The sequence below is a fragment of the Sorex araneus genome, chromosome 1 (assembly GCF_027595985.1).
Source record: "Sorex araneus isolate mSorAra2 chromosome 1, mSorAra2.pri, whole genome shotgun sequence".
Classification (NCBI taxonomy): domain Eukaryota; kingdom Metazoa; phylum Chordata; class Mammalia; order Eulipotyphla; family Soricidae; genus Sorex; species Sorex araneus.
The window spans coordinates 15371091-15392226 of NC_073302.1; positions in this window are offsets into that span (position 1 = coordinate 15371091).

Below are 21136 nucleotides of genomic sequence, written 5' to 3' on the forward strand. Positions count from 1 at the left end.
CATCATTTATTTGTTAATCTTACTTGTATTTTCTCCTCAAGAGTAAGGTACATCCCTCTGTTCATACACGACTTTGCTCTTCTACGTCTTTCTTTCTTTAAATGTGCATAAAACTTATATTTTGAGATATATTTACGTGTAGAAGATTATTTTAAAAAAGCTTCTTTTGACATATTATGTTATCACAAGAGTTTAAGAAATACAATCTGGCTACTGACCAAATATTTTTCCTACACCCCATACAAGTAACTCTTTATTTATACTAAATGATTGTTTACTGAAACAGTTATGATATCTTTTAGCCATAGTTTTAATAGAATGGCTAGAACTAGGAAGGACAGCATTTGAATTTGTTAAAACTTCCCAACACAAAATATTTAGTTTATGCATTGATTTGTGCATTAGAAATTTCTGTGCTTTATACTTATACTTTGTAATCCTTGACTTGTTCCATTTTCTAAACATTATTGGTATGAGAAAAGTAGTTCATTGTTCATATATGCTATTTCTGATATAGTACACAGTCTTTCTCGTATAGTATAAAGCAGAATAATATTTTTCTCCATTTTATCTTCTTTTAAAAGTGTGGTCTATCTTTCCCTTGCTGATTTATGAGAATTTATACATTCATTTATTAAGGTACACTTGTATCACTTGTCATCCCGTTGCTCATCGATTTGTTTGAGCAGGTGCCAGTAATGTCTCCATTCATCCCTGTTGTGTGTTAGTGTAGCCCAATGGCATCTGATTACTCCAGTAACACAAAGAGCCTCAAACCGTTTGTTCAGGGTCATGACCAAGAAGTCTGACCATCTCATTGTGGGCAGCCAGGTTTTATTGAGATCCCGTGGAATCCAGTTGGTAATAGCTCTAGTCTAGCGGTCATTTCCAAATCGCATTACATGTCCAGCCCATCTAATTTTCGACGCCTTGGCAAACGAGACAGTGTCCCTGATTCTTGATTGTTGATGGAGGTTGGAACTCCTCCTTCCCTCACTTGAGTGAAAGCTGACATTCCAAGCAAAGCTCTTTCAATTGCTCTTTGGGAGACCCGAATAGCATTCTTATCCTGTTTTCAGGTCCAGGTCTCTGAAGCATATGTTAGTACAGGAAGAACAGTTGAGTTAAAAGGATGTTCCTGGAGCCAGAGGTTCTTCGGCCTCTTAACAACTTCTTTGAGGCTCTTGAAGGCGTTCCATGCCACTCTTTTCCTCCTGCACAGCTCAGGTGCCAGATCGGTTGTCATGTTGAGTTCTCAACCTAGGTACACATAACTGATGCATTTGGAGATGTTCCTTCTGTTGAGAGCAAATAGAACATCAGGAACTAGTCCGTGTCTCATAAACATTGTCTTCGTTAGATTCAGTTGCAGTCCGACCTTTCCACACTCATGGTCGAAGTTGGCCAGCATGCATGCTGCGTGGCTAATATTTGGTGTTATTAGAACAATGTCATCAGCAAAGCAGAGGTGGTGTAGTTGCTGACCATCTATCTTCACTCCCATTCGTTCCCATTCCAGTCATCGCATGATGTTCTCGAGGGTGGCGCTAAAGAGTTTCGGTGAAATGGTATCGCCCTTCCAAACCCCTCTCTGTACATTGATGATCACTTCCTTGCAGACTGGTGAGATCCTGGTGGTGAATCCGTAATACAGATCATGGAGGATACTGAGTTTGAATGTTCCATTTCGATGACTGCTTCAGTCTCAACAGAATCAAAGGCCTTCTATAAATCAATGAACGTTAGACAGTGCAACATCTTGAGCTCTCACAAAACCTCAATGAGCTTGGTCACTGTGTAGATATGGTCAATCGTGCTGAATCCTTTTCAGAGCTGGCTTGCTCTCATGGATGTCCTTTGTCTAGTGTTCTGCCAATCTTATTCAGGATGACTCGAGTGAATAACTTGTAGATGACAGGACAACAGGCAAATCAGGTGATAGTTGCCGATGTCGTGAATGTTTCCCTTCTTAACAGAATGGTCCTGCTGGTTTTCCACTGGGACCGAATCTTGCATTCAGACAGGTATCATGTGAAGAGCTGAGCCAGTGTATTAATGAGGACTGGTGACAGATTCTTCAGGTGTTTGGGTCTGACCCAATCTGTACTGGGTACTCCATGCTTCTTTACCGAGAAAATGGTGTGTCGGATTTTGGAAGGGAGAATGCTGCAAACGACATATCTGTCCTGCAGAATTTGACATGTGAATAAGTGGACATGGCTATGGAAGAGATCCAAGTAGAAATCGTGGATAACCTTTCCACTGCCCTTCTGGAAGATGTGAGAGTTCCATCAATATGTCGGAGGGCAGTCATCTTGGTCATGTAGTTGGCAAAGGACAGGCAAGTGTTGTGAATACTTTTCCTGGCTTCTGCCGCATCGGCCAACACTGCTGCTCTTCTCTCTTAGAGGTCTGTCTTCCTTTATCGCTTCTCTGCACAGCTTTGCAAGCTCGGATGTTAGCTTGTGATTGCCTGGTGCTCACGCCAAATCACATTGGCAAATGAGTTTGAGAATTTCCAAAGACAAGCGTTTTTGTTTGTGCCTTCCTCTCTCTCTCTCTCTCTCTCTCTCTCTCTCTCTCTCTCTCTCTCTCTCTCTCTCTCTCTCTCTCTCTCTCTCTCTCTCTCTCTCTCCAATCCTCGCATAATCATGGAGGTCCTGAGTCAGTTGATTGTATTCCTCCTTGATATTGTCAACGACAGCATCTTCCCATATTGCCACAATAGTGCCACAGGGCTTCCACAGAGCAGCCCTTTCTCCCCACTTTGTGTAGTAGAAATTTTCATGAAGGAGACGGTTGTCTGGGTTGTCTGATCCTGTTTGGAAGTTTGAGACAACAGCAACATCGGTCAGGCAAAACCATCGATTGAATATGATGTGGTCAATTTTGTGCAACTGTCCACCAGGAAACTCCCATGTCCAACCTTAAGATTCAGCCTTCTGAATCTGTGAGTTACCATGGATGGTCTTGGTCAACATGATGAACTCAGTCTCTCACCCTGTTCATTCCATTCTAGGCTATGGGAACCAATGTGGAGTTCTTCGAGCTACCTTCTCGGTCCTATCTTGGCATTAAAATCACCAACAGTGATCTTGTAGAAGGTGTCGTCTTCTTTATAGAACTTCTCCAGCTTCACATAGAATTTATCAATTTCTTTGTTGCAGTTAAATGTTGGTATGTAGACGACGAAGATAGAAACTGCTGGCAATGAGCCACATCTATTCAAACGTAAGTATCCAATTCGGGTTGTTAGGCATTCAAATGAATCAATGCTCATGGCTATTTTGTGTTGATAAGGACACCGACACCACTGATGCCTCTAGTGTCTCATGTTCTGAGGAACAGTTCTTCTCCAGTGTCGAAAACAGCGTGATATATTCTATGCCTTCTTATCTAGGTCAATCCAATGACATCGTACTTGATCTTCCATGCTTGCACCAACAGGTCCTTGATGGATGCTTCTGAAGCCAACGTACATGCATTTAAAGTGCAGCCAGTCATTTTAGTTCTTCTTTATTTTGGCAGCCTAGTTTGGCCCTGAGATTTTAGCAGCCTCTCCTTGCTTGTCCTCAACGCTGCCATACTGGGGGCTCTTCCAATGACCCTGGAAGAGCTCTTCCCTGAAGATCCTGAAAGGCCCCTAATAGTAACAACATTAAATTTATGTTTATATTTATACTTTCTTCTTTAGAGTTTAAGAAATTTTTTCTTTTTTAAAAAAAATATAAAACTATGTGAACTTTAATAAAACTTATTGATGAAGTTATTATATTTAAGTCTTAAATTATCTGGAATTGATTTTCATTTATGATTTAGGAAGAGTATCTTTTTCAATTTTTTACCCATGTAGAAAACTGATTTTCACAGAAAAACTATTTATTAAATAGACCACAATTTTTCTACTAATCTGATTTGTCAGTTGTATTATGTAGTAGAGCCCTATATATGTGGAGGGATTTTTTTTATTTTATTCTTATGGTAGATTTTTTTCATTTCTCCAATATCAGAAAGAGATAATATCAAAGGAAAATAAATCCCTCGACTCTTACCCTAAAACTGAAATTATCGAGGGAGTAAGTTTACACCAAAGGGAGGGATCAAGGGGCTAGTGGAAGAAGGTAGGCAGAGTGTGAAGAGGTGTGATGCAATAAAATATATTTGAGGGGGTTTGAAATTGTATGCCTAAAACATCAAGTCTATGAATAGGTGTTGCCTCAATAAAAAAAAAATTAAGAACAATAAAAAGAAAGAAAAAAGTCTCCTTTTATTTTGTTCATTGTTTTTAAAGGCACCATGATTTTAAATGGCATTAATACTAGAGTTTAAGGCATATTATTTTCCAATACACAACCACCAAGACTGACAGAGTCCCTGACTCTCACTCCACTGCCTTGACAAATCAAAGTCTGTAGCCTATCTCTCAGGGCCTCTTACCTTTGGCCACTTGTTATTTCCTTACTAATTTTCTTTATAGTCCTCATATGACCAAGAACTATATTTGTCACTCAGAACTCTCCTTTTATTCATAGTTCATTAAGATTTTTCATTATGAATGATTACCAAGTTTTATTAAAAGCTGTATTGCTTCCATTGAGAATTTTTATATTTTATCAGTTGAAACAGTACTATACAAGTTTTCTAATATTAATGCTTCCTAGGAAAATGTCATATCAATTACAATGCACTGATTAAATACAGTGTGCTTATATTGTTTTTATAAGTTTTTCATGTTCATGTCGTGGTGGCCTATTATGTTTTTGCCATTCGTTTTCTGTGTGGTTTTATTTGGAAAGTTCTACTATTTAGAAAACAATAGTCCAGAATTGACTCCAACTATTTTCCTACTATTTAAAAAATATAGTTGAGAATTGATTCCAATTATTATTTTATTCTATGAAAGAATTTTTGTAGGACTCAAATTATTGATCTTTTAGATATTTATAGTACTAGCCTATAAAATCTATTGCTTGTGGAACTGCATTTAAACACTGTTACACTTTCATTAATGTTTATGAAGATAACTCAGATCTATCTCTTGCTGGGTTCAGATTTATAAACTATGATTTTGAGGCTCTGGTTCATGGAAAGGTCTTGGTTTTATTGGAGAATTTTTTCATGCATGTTGTGTCTTTCAGTAGCTAGGCAGTCACACCCACAAACTGCCCCTGGCCCGTGTAATCCCATCAATGGTCAACATCCAGAGCCTATAAAACCAGGCTTCCAGAAGAGAGCACACAGAGTCTCTTGCCCCTGCCCTTGACTGTCTTCACGGGGGCCCCTCAGAGTGGTCAGGTTGAGTTTCCCTCCCTGACCCGAGCAGAGCCCCAGCAGCCAAAGACCTCTGGAACCCAGTCACAGCCAATGCTCAAGACTCCTCTTCACACGTTTGGATGAGCCTCATGCATGAAGGAACTGGAAGAGGAACCCAGGTATGCGGGACCTGGGGCTGAGATCTCCAATTCTACTCGGATCCGGACTGGGCATCTTCTAGCCAGATTCCCCATTTTCCAGTAGCTAGTCAGTCACACCCACAAACTGTCCCTGGCACCATATAATCCCATCAACAGCCAACATCTAGAGACTATAAAACCAAGCTCCTGGAAATACGCAGCTGCAAAGCGGCTGTGAGACATATTATAGCCTACTTCTCCCTCTCGGAGAATCTGGCAAGCTACAGAGAGTTTCCTGCCCGCATGGGAGAGCCTGGCAAGCTCCCCATGGCATATTTATATGCCAAATACAGTAACAATGATGGGTCTCATCCAGACCCTGAAAGAGCCTCTAATGCAGCACTGTTGGGAAGGACAAGTGAGATATTACTGAGCCTGCTTAAGCAAATCAACAATCAACGAGATGATAGTGATAGTGATGTTGTGTCTTTATTCCACTAATCACTGTTAAACTACAGTTATATTCCTTTTCTTAACGTTGTTGTTAGTGCCCTACCCCCTCTCTTCCATATGCAAACACACTTATCTTTGTCTTTCTTATTAAACTCTCATTTCTTTAGTTTTGTCTTCTATTTTTATTACATTTTTAAGATAATAAAATTTTACCATTTTTAAAATAATGGCTTTAAATGTATAACGACAACACTTATTTTAGATACCACTTTAGCAACACCCAAAGGTTGAGATAAATAAAATTTCCGTAATTATTTAGATTTGAACTTTTTCTAAGGTTCATCACAATTTCTTACTTGAGTGGTGGGCAATTTAGAATGTCATTTTATTTTAATTTCTTACTATATATATGTATATGCATGTGATATGCTTCCTGACAAATGCACATATTACCATTTGCTTATACTTACATTTTTGCTTTTAATATTCACATTTAACTTCACTGCATTTTGTTCAAAAATTTAATAATATACTATTTGTTGTTTGACAGTTATTGAAAAATATTTTGTTGTAGAAAATAATCAATTATTTTAAATTGTTCAAAAGAAATCAGTGTTGAGGTTTGTATTCCACTAATCAAACATATAATTTTATTTGGGTAATTTAGATTCTTTTTTCAATTACTCCATTACTGGGAAAAACATTAAAATCCCTCACTGTAATAGGGCTCTGTCATGTTTTCCTTTTATTTTTATTACTTTTTTACTTAAAAATTATTAACTATTATGAAATAATAATACATTTAAAACTGCAATATTTCAAAATGAACTGAATATATATTTCCCCATAGATTGGCCCTTTTTACTACTTCTAAAAATCCTTTTTAAAAAACTGCAGTATCCAGGTTTTCTGCAAATGTAATATGTATACTGGTTCAAAGACTATGCTGATTTTTTTATAACATATTTTAATTGTGGTTCTTAGGTATCTAGATGCATTTGTGATTCAGATTGTCTCTAGTAAACATTGCCGTTGAATTTCATTTTTGTACATTTAAAATATTTTAAATGCAGAGAGCAATCTCCCTGCATGATTTTGATTAATGACATGGATTAAATTGCATTCTTTATGTGCACTTTTTATTCGAATCCTCTATATTTTACTTTTATATATTTCCTCTTTCAGAATAAGTTAATTTTCTTCTTTATTAATTCAGAAGCTTTACATCATATTGTTTTTAATAAATATCTGAAAATATTACACATATGTAAATTGACAAAATATATAGGCAAGAAATATATTAATATTCCCAAAAGAAAATCCATTAAATATATTGATAAACTTTTAATTTTTGTTCACAACTTTTCTATTCATTTACTGCTGATAAGTAGAATTTAAACATCAATATGAGGTTTGTATTTTTTGCTTGTTTGGGAGCCAAACCTCAAACGTGGCTGTGTTCAGCATTTCTCCTGGCTGTGTGCTCGGGGTAGGGCTAAGGAGCCCTAATGGGTGCTAGGGATTAAAGCCAAGTCAGCCGTGTGCAAGGCAAGTGTGATACGTACTGCACTATCTTTCTGGCCCAAGGTTTGTATCTTTCAACCTTACAGAGACCTCTACGCATATTTCCCCAGGTATACTACATTTATCCTGTAAAAAAAGGTTCCTTTCGGGGTCTTTGCTTAAAGTAGATGATATGATGATATGATTAACCTCCCAAATAGTACGATCCAGTTTTTCCCTTTCCTGAGCTCACAAGTTTCCTTGAAATTCTGCAGTTAGGTTTCCAATGACTGGCAGGTCAATGACTTCAGAAGAAAATAGCCAAGAATGCTCTCATTTATCCCATTGTGTTCATGCTTTCATGTAATCTGGTGTCTGAATATTTTTCTTGGATGTTTTTGCAGAAATTATATCAAGAAAAAAATGTATGTAGATTTAATCTCATGGAGTAAATTTTGGAGTGCAACTTCTGTGACTGTTGGCCTGATACACTGCTAAAAATACGTATCAGTCTATCAGTCTTTTACACTTTCGTGTGCACTAAAGGTCATTATATCTAATTCCCAAATAAAATATAATTAGACAAAACAAATTAACTTTGGTGGTTATAATTAATGGTCAATACACTATTAAGTTTGGTAGGAAGTGACAACTTCATGATATTGGTTTCCCTGTTTTCTGGATACATCTAGAATTGAGGGACGTTGATAACTGATTGAACATTAAGCTATGAGAACATGCAGATTAATAAGCACTTTAATGAATTCATCTACACTAAATCCCTGAACTATGAAGTTCCTTCCTCACTGGGAAATATAGGAGCCTTCACAAATAAGCACAAGCAAATGAAATTAGACTCTCAATCATTGGACTGATAATAATCATTAGAATCTTGGGCTTTCCTCAGCCCCCCCATGTTTATTAGATCTCCTTTATTAATCATATTTGGAACTTATGGGTTCCATTGCTTTCAGCTGGGATGTGTGCCTGGATAATCTTTGAGGCCTCTATTCTAGGTGCAAACAATTTTGAGGAGAGATCCACCTTTGGTGTTGCTTCTTTGGGTTCACTTACAATCTATGTTCAAGTCTATTCTCCAGGTAATCTATCTCCATAGCAACATAGAATATAGAATGTAGTCTTGTCAAGACTTGCGTTTCAGTTCTACTTATGCCATTGCATGACGTATAATCATGGTTGACTCTTTTACTCTCTTTCCATCTGTGTTTCCTCTCTTTAGGGTATCATTGTATCACTGTCATCCCATTGCTCATCAATTTGCTTGAGTGGGCACCAGTAACATCTCCATTGTGAGAGTTGTTGTTACTGTTTTTGGCATATTGAATATGCCACAGGTAGCTTGCCAGGCTTTGCCACACTGGGGGGATACTCTTGGTAGCTTGCCAGGCTCTCCGAGAGGGACAAAGGAATCGAACTCAGTTCAACTGTGTGCAAGGCAAAGGCCCTACCCGTTGTGCTATCACCCTTTAGGGCAAAGAATTTAAATCCTAATATTTCTCAATCAGGAACTCTAATGACCATGGTGACTGACTTGATATGCACTACATATTTTTTTAGAAGTTATCTTTTTAAAGTTATTATTATCCAGCAACAATGGATTTGGGATGATCAGGAGTCAGCAAAGAAATTATTCAATTTCATAAATATCAATGATAATTTTTCTCCTCTGCCCTCACATTGTTAGGGAACCATATGAACTGGTGAGAAAAGAAGATCCAGCTTCAATATATGTGATGAGAAGCATATTTTTTCAGATTATTTGAGGGGCTCACCTTGGACAAGAGCTTAGCTCTAATGAGACAAAGAAGTATAATAGATATAATATGTCTTCCACATTCTGGCAGATAAAATATCTAATAACATTACTGCCCCAACATTGTGAGATAGAAATACTCACAAGACTCAGAGAAGGTAATGAATAATTGAAGCCACAAGAGATGACTAAAACAAATGGCCCAGCAATACCACTTCTGGGAATATATCCCAGAGATGCAAAAAAAAGAAAACAGTAGAAATGACTTCTGCACATGTATGTTTATTACAGCACTATTTACAATAGCCAGCACTCAGGAAAAAACCTGAGTGCCTGAGTACAGATGACAAGTTAAAGAAACTTTGGTACATCTATACAATGGAATACTATGAAGCTGTTAGAAAAGATGAAATCATGAAATTTGCATATAAGTGGATGGACATGGAGAGTATCATGCTAAGTGAAGTGAGCCAGAAAGAGAGGAACGAACTTAGAATGACTGCACTCATTTGTGGAATATAAAGTAATATAATAGGAGATTAACACCTAAGAACAGTAGAGATAAGGGTCACAAGGAACTCTCCATGACTTCGAAGCCAGCATTATGGTGCTGAGGGAAAAGGCAGCCAAGAAAGAGAAGGGACCACTAAGTAAATGATGGTAGGAGGGCTTGCTTGTGATGGGAGATGTGTGCTGAAAGTAGACAATGGACCAAACGTGATGGCCTCTTAGTACCTGTATTACACACGATAATACCCAAAAGGAGAGGGAAAGAAGGAATGTACCTGCCACAGAGGAGGAGGGTGGGATGGGGTGGGGGTGGCAGGAGGGATACTGGGAACATTGTGAGTGGAAAATGGGCACTGGTGGAGGATGGATGTTTGATAATTGTATGACTGAAACATAATCATGAAAGTTTGTAAGTCTGTAACAATATCTCATGGTGTACCACTGTACCACTGTTATTGTCATCCCGTTGTTCATTGATTTGCTCGAGCGAGCACCAGTAGCGTCTCTATTTTAAGACTTGTTGTTACTGTTTTTGGCATATCAAATACGCCACAGGTAGCTTGCCAGGCTCTGCTGTGCGGGCGAGATACTCTCGGTAGCTTGTCAGGCTCCTGGAGAGGGGCGGAAGAATCGAACCCGGATTGGCCACGTGCAAGGCAAACACCCTACAACTGTGCTATTGTTCCATTCAATAAAAAAATAAAATAAAATAAAGAATTGACTAAAACAAAAGCAGAGCCCTTCTTGGGGCATATTATGATACTAACCTCTAGTGATTCAATCTGACCATCTTCTCTGTTCATGGACTGAATTACTGCCCCTGCACTTATTCTTTTTTTTTTTTTTTTTTGCTTTTTTTGGGTCACACCCGGAGAAGCCAGGTCACTCCTGGCTCATACACTCAGGAATTACTCCCAGCAGTGCTAGAGAGACCATATGGGATGCTGGGAATTGAACCTGGGTTGGCCGCGTGCAGAGCAAAGGCCCTACCCACTGTGCTATCTCTCCAGTCCAAAGCAAAGACATGTAGAGACCAACAAGCGATTCTTTTTTTTTTCTGCTTTTTGGGTCACACCTGGCAATGCACAAGGGTCACTTCTGGCTCTGCACTCAGGAATTACCCCTGGCGGTGCTCAGGAGACCAAATGGGCTGCTGGGAATCAAGCCTGGGTTGGCTGCGTGCAAGGTATTCTTGCACTGTGTCAAGATTAGGTATCCCCATTCACTCTCCTTATTCTAAATCCCATCCTGCCCCCATTAAAAGAAGAATAAAACCATCAATTCTTTCACATCACTGGTTTTACAATGGTTACATTTAGATGATAGTTAGACAAACTCTTAGAAAGGTCTGCATGCATAATAATCAGATATATAGCCCTTGGAAGACATGTTCAAAAATGGCAGTGCTCTCATGATGTAAAGATAAGGGAGGTAGATGACTTAAGTTAGAATCTCGGCTAATCCCATAATTTCCCCACCTGTAAATAAGAATAGAAAGAACAAATAAACTGCAGAGTTTTGGAGAATTGCAAGGAGTAAACTATGGCAAGCAAACACTTGGAGCTAGATGCGGCAGTGAGTAATTCCTTAGTGATGTTGGCTGATGAGTCCCTCTGTGTATCTGACTATGGGGAGTATTTGAGCAGTGCTCTGTATAGATCTCCTAATAGAGAAAACTACCACAATGTGGTAGACTGAGCCAAGAACATTGTATGTTCTCTCACAAAACTGGTTTCCCCATGGATTTTCCTTTTAGCTTTCCTTTTATCTTCATTTATGCACTTATTTATTGCACTTCTACAAGTGTTAGTGGTACTTGCCTCATGAGAGTAGGGATCTCAACTATAATCTCCTAGAAAAGGAAGGAGATGCAAGGGGTCAGTAGTAGGAAAGGCAGAATTGAACAGTTTTCTCCAGTCAGGTATGAAAATCTTTCCAAGTGTGTTATAGTTGGGGGTGGGTGGCAGGTTGCAAAGGATTTTGTTCTCTGCAGAAGCAAAGCTCACAGGGGATTCCAGCAAAGCTTCTCCTTTGCTTTTATGGGATCTCTGCGCTAGAGCCATAAACCCTCCAAATGAGTTGAGATCATTAGGGAAGCTCCACTGATCACTGGTGAAAAAATATAACAATTAAAACTAGAAGCCACAGAGTGGAAAGCTTGGGGAGGAACACGGGGGAGGAGAAGGGAACAGGGATGGCGTTTAATACTTAATAACAAATACTAATAATGGCAGAGAGTCAGGGACTAATTAAAAGTTTCTAAAAAGAGAGATTGGGAGAGATAGGAAAAGGAATTCATCCGTAATATTTTGCCTGCTGGAAGAGAGTATTAGCATGTTGTAAGGCAAGCAGAGAAGTAAAAGCTTGGCACTTCAGTTCCAAACCTGGTATTGGGGACAATAAAGAACACGGCAAGCATCTTCTCTCTCTGGGATCCTTACTTGCTCATCTGAGAAATGGTGCCTAGCTTTTTGTGTCACTAGGGATAGTGATAGCTGTAGCTGTGAGCTGGTAAACATTGCATGACAATAAAAAGTTGCTGTTTTTTCTCCATGTACAGTCAATATCTAAAATTTCTTTTTATGAATTCTTGGGGCCTGAGAGATAGCACAGAGGGTAGGGTGATTGCCTTGCACACAGCCAACCCATTTTTGATCCCGGACATCCCATACCGTCCCCTGATCACCACAAAGAGTGATTCCTGAATGCAGAGTCAAGAATAACTCCTGAGCATTTGGGGGTGTTGTCCAAAATAAAAAATAAATAAAAATAAATAAAAGAATAGCACTGAAGAGTTTCAGTGAAATGGTGTCACCCTGCCGAACCCCTCTCTTTATGTTAATGATCACTTCCTTGTAGAATGGTGAGATCCTGGTGGTGAATCCATAATATAGCTTGAGGAGGATCTTGATGTACTGAGTTTGAACGCCCTGTTTGGCTACGGCTTCAGTGACCGTTTCAGTCTCAAGAAAATCGAAGGTCTTCTTTAAATTGATGAACGTTAGACAGAACGGCATCTTGAACTCTCCAGAAACTTCAATGAGTTTGGTCACCATGTGGATATGGTTTATCGTGCTGAATCCTTTTCGGAACCGGCTTGCTCTCATGGTTGTCCTTCATCTAGTGTTCTGCCTATTCTACTCAGGATGACTCAAGTGAACAACTTGTAGACTACAGATAACAGGCAGATTGGGCAATAATTGCTGATATCTTGAATGTCTCCCTTCTTGTACAACAGGACGGTCCTGCTGGTTTTCCATTGAGAAGGAACCTTGCATTCAGACAGGTAGCGTATGAAGAGCCGAGCCAGTTTATTGATGAGTACTGGTGGCAGATTCTGCAGGTGTTCGGGTCTGACCTTCTCTGGACAGCTGTACATGTCTTTACGAACAAAATGGTGTGTGGGATTTCGGAAGGGAGGATGTTGGAAATGACATATCCATACTGCAGAATTTGGTATGTGGGTAGGTGGACGTGGCCGTCAAAGAGATTTGAGTAGAAGTCATGAATAATCCTCTCCATTGCCCTCTGGAAGATGTGATAGATCCATCAGGGCGTCGGAGGGCAGTCATCTTGGTCTTGTAGTTGGCTAAGGACAGGCGAGCATTGTAAATACTTTTCCTGGATTCTGCCCCATCGGCCAACACTGATGCTCTTCTCTCTTTGAGGTCTTCCTTTATTGTTTCTCTGCACAGCTTTGTGAGCTCGTACGTTAGCTTGTGGTTGCTTGAGGCTCATGCCAAACCATGTTGGCGAATGAGCTCGAGAGTTTCCGAAGACAGGCATCTACGTGTGGCTTTCCCACAAATCGCCCACCTATAAGGGCGATTGGAGGCCGCCCTAAAAGCCTCCATCCCTCTCGGTGAGCCCTGCAAGCTACCAAGAGTACCCCACCCACATGGCAGAGCCTGGCAAGCTACCCGTGGTGTATTCAATATGCCAAAAACAGTAACAACAATGGGCCTCATTTGCCTGACACTGAAAGAGCCCCCAATATGGCAGCATTAAGAAGGATGAGCAAGGAGAGGCTGGTAAAATCTCAGGTCTGAACGAGACTGCCAAAATGAAGCAAAACTAAAATGACTGTCTGTACTTTCAACGTAAGTACACTGGCATCAGAAGCATCCATCGAGGACCTGTTGGTGCAAATGCAGAAGATCAATTACAACATCATTGGTCTGACTGAGATGAGAAGGCATGGATCACATCACACCGTTTTCAACACTAGAGAAGAACTGTTCCTTGGAACATGCGACAGCAGAGGCATTGGTGGCATTGGTGTCCTTGTCAACACTTACTTGGCCATGAGCATTGATTCATTTGAATGCCTAACAACCCGAATCAGATGATTATGCTTGAATAGATGTGGCTCACTGCTGGCAGTTTCTATCTTGGCCATCTACGCACCAACATCTAACTACAATGAAGAAGAAATTGAGAAGTTCTACATGGAGCTGGAGAAGTTCTATAAAGAAGACCACACCTTCTGCAAGATCATTGCTGGTGATTTTAATGCCAAGATAGGTCCAAGAAGATTGCCCAGAGAACTCCACATTGGGTTCCATGGCCTAGAATGGAACAGGGTGAGAGACTGTCTGAGTTCATCATGTCGACCAAGACCATTCATGGTAACTCACAGTTCCAGAAGGCCAAATCTAAATGTTGGACATGGGAGTTTCCTGGAGGACAGTTCCACAATGAAATTGACCACATCCTATTCAATCAAAGGTTTTGCCTGACCGATGTCGCTGTTGTCCCAAAATTCTAAATGGGATCAATCTATGGTCTCCTTTGTGCAAAATTCTACTTCACAGAGCGTGGAGAAAGGACTGAAAAGTTTAAGTTTAAGAAGAGAACTCCCAGAATGACCACCAACTGGAAGCTCTTTGGCACTATTGCAGCAATGTGGGAACATGCCATCCTTAACATCGACGAGGAATACGATTGACTGGTTCTGCACCTCCATGATTGCGTGAAAACTGCCGAGAGTGGGAAAGCCACAAACAGATGCCTGCCTTTGGAAAAGAATTACTATGACTTATAAATATTTTGCAACTTGACATTTTAATATTTCTACCAAAAAAGGAAAAAGCATAGCTTTTAAACTGTTATTTATTTCATAAGAGAAATGAAATCTTGGATTTAAGTTATTTTCTTAAAGGGGCTTTGCCCAAATATTTTTATTGCTGATCTGTAATAGTCTGAAAAATTTCCCTCCGTTTTATTCCTTTGATATAATCCTTCATTCCTTGAGATTTCTCCCAAGAAAATTTAAGTGGATGGCCAGTCATCTACCAATAACAATGAACCTTTTTATTAGTAGGTTAATTTATCTTCTAAAAAAGACCATTTTACGGTCTGAAGGAAAATAAACTGCTGACAAATTATAAAAATTATAGTAACTGGTACAAGGCAGCTTGAAAGGGAAGAGAGTTGTCAATTGAATCCACTTCTAAAACATCTCTGGCCATAAAATGTAAATTACAAGTGAAAGAAAACACAATTAAAGGGACAATGAACACCTACCATACATTGGCTACTCTCCGTTTGTAGTTTGCTCAATTGCATAAAACAGTGAAAATTACATCCATATATGTATAGGATTTATAACCAGATAAAATACATAACTCACCAGACAACAGTTATTTTTTTAAAAAGTATTGAACCACGATGAGATATACAGTTACAAAGTTGTTCATGATTAGTTTCAGTCATACAGTGTTCCAACAGCTCATCCTTTCACCAGTTTCTCCACACCAATGTCCCCAGGTTTCCAGTTTTAGGATTTCCCTAAAAAGAAGTGATAATGAGCGTTTTTTTCATGTTGGTCATAAGTTAGTCTTCCTCAAAAAGGTGTCTGTTCATCTCCTCTCCCCAGTTTTTAATGGGGCTTTTAGGTTGTTTTTTTTTTTTATCACATGTAAGTACTTTAGAGATCCTGGATATCAACCCTTTATCTGTTGTGTTGAGTGTGAAAATTTTCTCCCAATCAGATACTTTAGCCTATATTTCATTTTCCATGAAGAAACGTTTAAGTATGTTGTAGTCTCATTTATTTAATTCTTATTTTGTACATTTTGCCAATAGCAATGTGTTGTTGAAATTTCCTTTGAGAAATACACATCTTGGAGCATTCTGCCTACTTTTCCCTCAATGTACTTTATAGATTCAGGTCTGACCTCAAGGTCTTTGAACCACATTGAGTTGACTTGTTGTGTAAGGTGTGAGATATGAATTCAGCTTTATTTTCTTGTACGCAGTTATCCAATTTTCCCAGCACCATTTGATGAAAAGGCTGTCTTTTTTCCAATTTCAATATCCTGACCCCTTTGTCACAAATTAGCTGACCATAAATATATGGGGGTTTATCTTTTTATGTTTTATTCTGATACATTGGTCAGAGAGTCTTTCTTTATTCCCAGTACCATGCTGTTTTGATCACTATTGCTTTATAGTATAGGTTCTAGTTAGATAATGATGACTGTATCACTGTAGCACTGTCATCCCATTGCTCATTGATTTGCTTGAGCGGGCACCAGTAATGTCTCCAAGTGAAACTTGTTGTTACTGTTTTTGGCATATTGAATACGCCACTGGGAGCTTGCCAGACTCTGCCGTGCAGTCGAGGTACTCTCGGTAGCTTGCCAGGCTCTCTGAGAGGGAAGGAAGGCAAACATCTTACCCACTGTGCTCTCACTCCAGCTCTGGATGCGGCTGACCCAGGTTTGATCCTTGGCATCCCATATGGTCCCCTGAGCACTGCCTGGAGTGATTCCTGAGTGGTTCAGAGCCAGGAGCAACCCCTGAGCCTCGCCGGGTGTGACCCAAAAAGAAAAAAAATGTATAGTGGTATTCCTCCCATTTTCCTATTTTTCAGGGTGGCTTGGCTTTGGGAGGTCTTTTATGTCATCACACAAACTTTTTAATTAAACCTTATAATTGACTGCTGTAAGTTCTTGAACAATGTCTGAATTTGGAGAGGGATTGTATTGAATCTATACAGTAGTTTTGGTTAAGGTGGTCATTTTGCAATGTTATTACTTTCAATCCATGAGCATAGAATGTTTTTCCATTTCCTAAGATCTTCTTCAATCTGTTTCTTGAGTGCTCTCAAGTTTCTATGGTATAGATTTCTCGCCTCTTTTGCTAAGTTGATTCCTAGGCACTTGATATTTTTCGACATCATTTTAAATAGTATGGACTCTGATCTCTTTCTCCTCTTAGTTGTTATTTGTATATAGGAATGCAATTGAATTTTGTATTTGACTTTGTAGTCAGCCACTTTGCTGTACTGGTTTAAGATTTCTAGTAGAACTTGCGTGGATTCTTTATGGTCTTCAGTGTCACCTCAAATAGAGATAGTTTGACTTTCTCTTTTTCAACTTGTATCCCTTTGATTTCCTTTTCGTGCTTGATTGTTGTTGCCAAGATTTCTAATACAACATTGAATAAGTGGGCATCTTTGTCTTGTATCTCATCTTAGCAGGAATTTTTTCAGTTTTTCACCATTAATAATTATATTGGCTATCGACTATTTTTAGATAGCTGTTATTAACTTGGTTTCTTCCACAATGATCATCAAGGAAATTATTCTGAAAATCATTATTTTTTTAATATCTGTAACAGCGTTGGGTACCAGTATAAAGTTAATTTCCTGGAAGGTGTTAGGAAGGATTCCTATTGCTTTAATATTTTGGAATAGGTTAAGGATAAAAAGCAGTAAGTCTTCTCCGTGGGACTGATAAAACTCACTGATAAATCCATTGGGGCTAGACTTGTATTCTTGGGGAGATTCTTACTGTTTCAGTTTCCTTCTTTATGATTGGCCTGCTCAGTCTGTCTTCTTCCTTTTCATTCAGTTTTGTGAAATTACATGTTTCTAGGAATCTCTCCATTTCTTCTAGTTTCTTCAGATTAATAGAGTTGTTTACAGTAAATTCTAATGAAGTCTTCCAAGAGTTATGTCGCAATTTCTTCTCTTTAATTTCTGATCAGAATTATTTGAGCACTTTCTCTTTTGCTCTTCATGAGTGTAGCCAAAAGTTTATCTATCTTGTTTATTCTTTCGAAGATCCAGGTTTTGGTTTAAATGATTGTTTGTATCGCTTCCTTGTTTACTAAATTGTTGATTTCTATTAATGTTTTTATTATTTATTTTCTTCTCCTAGTCTTTAGACTCTAAGTTATTTATTAATTTTCTAGTATATATAAACGCCATAGTTTATAAACTTATTTATATATAGTTGCTTTGGACATTTAATATTGCAGCATCAGTCCTATCAGTGTGACCATCCCTCCACCATTGTCCCCATTTTCCCACTCACCCTTAAGCTTAACCTTCTAGTTGGCATGAGATAAATTATTATATATTGCTTGTTGAGACAAAATGGCTAAAGGAATTATTTAAAAAAATCTTTAGTAAAATAAAATTTGTGAAAATTGTTATATCTCACAATGGGGCTATTAAAATTATTGTCTGATGGTTTTCTAAGCTAATTTTTGGTAGTTGAGCCTTCTGTGTTATTGTTTTTGTTTATTGAGTTTAATTGGTTTCTATGCTACTTTCCATTCTAATTTAGCGTTCTCCTACTGGGATGTCAGTATTGTGAAACTGTGGAATTTGGAGGTGTCCTGAGGCTCTATCTGTATCTCCAGGAACTCCAGGAACTGTAGAGTTGGTTTGATGAGTTTCAGAAGCAAGGCTTGGCCTGCCTCTCTTTGGAGATTATTTGTGAATCTGTAAATAAAGCAAGCACATTGTTTACACACCCACATCCCACAGGCCAGTGACTGTGAGATGTGGGTGCGGTTGCTGGGGCTTCTGGCAGTACAGGGGGCTGCAAAGAAACTCCCTCTTCTGCGTGTAGAAGACCCCAGATTCTCAACCGGAAAACCAGTGCACCTGGAATTCTTGTCGGTTTGGCATCTCTGCAGAGATTAATCATGAAGCAGTGACACTGGGTCCTTTGCATGGTGTGCATGTGGCAGCTGTGGGGTGTTTGTGCGACTGCCAGATCTTCAGTAAGGTGGGGACTTAGCCTGACTCTCTCCTGAGTGCTCCCTAGAGTTTTCAGTCTGAAGGCCGGTGTCCCCAATTTGCTAGCTTTTTATTTTTTATTATTTTTTTTTTGCTTTTTGGGTCACACCCAGCGATGCTCAGGGGTTACTCCTGGCTTTGCACTCAGGAATTACTCCTGGCAGTGCTCGGGGGACCACATGGGATGCCGGGGATCGAACCCGGGTCGGCCGCATGCAAGGCAAATGCCCTGCCCGCTGTGCTATCGCTCCGGCCCCTTGCTAGCTTTTTAATATTGAATGAGTTTCTTAATCTCTTTCTGCATTAGTTTTCTCATCTGCATAACAGAAACAGCATGCAGGAAAATGAAAATATGGTAGAAATTCCTCATAAATATTAAGTTCCGTGATACTGACAAAGCTGAGAGTTCTTACTGGCACTGACTTTTTAAGTTGACATTTAATAAATAATTTATTTTAAAAATAAATAGTTGTTTTTTAAGAACCATCTGGTTATTTATGGCAAAAATCCCAGTGCTGTGGGCAAAACATGGCCTGCCAAACACTATTAAAATATAACCCGGGGGGGCCGGAGCGATAGCACAGTGGGTAGGGTGTTTTCCTTGCACGAGGTCGACCCGGGTTCGATCCCCGGCATCCCATATGGTCCCCCAAGCACCGCCAGGAGTAATTCCTGAGTGCAAAGCCAGGAGTAACCCCTGAGCATCGCTGGGTGTGACCCAAAACGCAATATATATATAAAACCCAGGTTGAGTGTCTGGGGAAGGTGTACCTGTAGTAAAAGAGATCTTAGATATTGTCCACTGTTTCACAAATGATGCCAAGCAACTTTTACCCTTGCGTCTACAAACCAAAGCACACTCCAAGGGAAATTTAATCCATATGCTTCCCATTTGCTTATTTATGCTTAAATCATCCAAATATTATTGAATGAAACTATCTGATGCCCAAAGAGAAATATGAAAGAATCACAACATGATTTCTTAAAATGCCTTCTTTTGCCAGACAAGAAACTGCATGTTGGTAAACATACTTGTCAACCAAAACGAAGTGACAAATATCATTCTGATTTCTTTCTGCTACCCTAAAGTCTCCATGTGTATTTCAATCATTTTTACTGTTTTCTTTTTCTTTTCCTGGGGTCTGCTTGTTTGTTATATTTCCTCACCCCTGTTTCATGGACCTTAATGATGGACAGAATTTGTTCTCCAATGGTGCAATGAGGGAAACTATATCTGGTGCTTATTTATACATGTATTTACAGAGAAGGGAAAATGTAAAAGAGAGTTCTGGCATATTGGCTTATAAATATAAAGATGAATATTTAAAATAGCCACCTAACAATATCTTGCCTTTTTGCTTTTTTTTTAGCAGAAAGTTGACAGGAAAGGGGAGTATATCAATCAATTAATATGCATATATATTTATATTCATATGTAAATATACTTTCTGTTTTGAGTTGGTGATAACTAAGATTAAGCAGCTAACTAACTCCATAATACAAGACAGAAATTAATTTAGCTATTAAAGATACAATTTTTCTATAGAAATGCAGAGAAGAAAGAAACTTATTTTGGCGTTGTTCATTAAATGGCCTAAGCCAAAGCTAAGTGTGAGAGATATCATATAAGATAGGTAAGTTTTTATAAATGTGTAACAGTTACATACAAAATTCAGGTGTGACATAAATTGTCAAAATGTTAAGGCTAAAGAATAAGAAGCATAAAATAGCTGAATAACTAGAAAATGGCAGATGATACTTAGAAATAACTTATTTTTCTATATCAAATAATTATGAATAAAATCCAACTTTTGTTTCTACTGCTGTTTGCTCTTGCTTATTAGTCACATCCAACAGCAATTCAGGGGATATTCACAGTTTGGGACTCCCTCCTGGAAGTGCTCAGAAGATCATGCAGTGCCAGGGCTCAAACTTAGGTCTCCTGCCTGCAAAGTGTGTGCTCTAGTTCATTGAGCTGTTGCTCTGACCTTCAAATTTAACCTTTAAGAGATAGAAAAGCCACCAAGAATGAACAAGGGCCAAAAGAATAGTACAAAGATGAAAGTGTTTGTCTTGCCTGCTTCCACTTCCACTTTGAGACCAAGCAGCATATATGGTCCCTGGAGCACTGCCGGGAGTGATCCCTAAACCCAGAGCCAGGACTAAGCCCTGAGCACTGCCAAGTGTGGCTCAAAAGCTAGGAAACAAACCACCCGGATCAAACAGAATAAATGTTAGAAGCCTCTCTATGGTGATTCTAGCAAGTGGGTCTTCCAAATTCCGAATTTGAAACAGTATATGATCCAATATGGTATCTTTGGAAACCTCTGATTATTAGATAAAATAAACTTACATCTTCAGCTACAACTTTACTTATTCATTACTTTGAAAATAAAAAAAAACATGAATGGTCTCCCCTTCTGATATTTAAGAAAAATAACAATTTATGTATTTATTTCTCATTCA